Source organism: Sinocyclocheilus grahami, unplaced genomic scaffold (genome assembly GCF_001515645.1).
Source record: "Sinocyclocheilus grahami isolate Dianchi unplaced genomic scaffold, SAMN03320097.WGS_v1.1 scaffold222.1, whole genome shotgun sequence".
Lineage (NCBI taxonomy): Eukaryota > Metazoa > Chordata > Actinopteri > Cypriniformes > Cyprinidae > Sinocyclocheilus > Sinocyclocheilus grahami.
The window spans coordinates 2144416-2145369 of record NW_015505401.1 but is presented as its reverse complement, the minus strand read 5'-3'; positions in this window follow the sequence as shown (position 1 = coordinate 2145369).

The window sequence follows — 954 nt, the reverse complement described above, 5'->3', positions numbered from 1 at the left end:
TTTTAGGCTACCAGCAAAGATCGCATTAGCCTACCTTAGTTAATGTTTTAATGAAGTGGAAGAAATTGTTTTATTGGCACATTATGATTCAAAGTCCAAACATTCTTCATAGGAATAATTCTCTTTGACTGAAATATATTTTTGTGTTACATGTGTGTTATATGTAGGCCTAGATATTGTAGCGAAAAGCGTAGACTAAATAGGCTATTTTTAATTTAACTCGTTTTATGTCCAGGCTATTATAAGATACAATTAAATTCCACTGACGTAAATATTAATTGTAATCCTAAATAAAACAATTTTGTAGACAAAGTGCTGGTAAAAATGCCAATGAAAGAACTTACTAACATACTTTTAGAATATATTTTCAAACAAACGTTTGGTCCCAGTTTTTTAATCTCAAAGATTATGAATCTTAGTACTCAATTACTAAATAAAATGATTTATATAAATTATCTCAAATGAAACAATGTGTGAAAATAATGAAATAAAATAAACAAGCTTGTTTGGATAAATATAGGCTAAAGGTAACGAGTGGGATCGATGGACCCATTTAAAAAAAAATTTTTTTTACGATAAACACCGGACTTCTCAGCTAATTCTATATCGTGGTTCTATTTTCTGAGTTATCAAACCCGTCTGTTCTGGAACTCCAGATAGTGAGGTCTCGGCTGGCATGCTATATTTCAAGTAGTTAAACCTAACAACCACATTACACCATACTCAAAACCCCAGTAGTAGGACACATATCCTATTTCGACCACACCTGCTGCTCGTGTCAAGGTCCATACAATTAAATAAAACATATTAAACCTACTGTACGTATTTGTCACATTAAAAATAAAATTAAATCAAACAATTCCTTAAATATTATTTGAGAGAACTCGTAGCTCACGGAGCACGCAGCAAAAGTTTTACTTTGAATAGGGTGTCTTGTATATTTTGATCATTTCA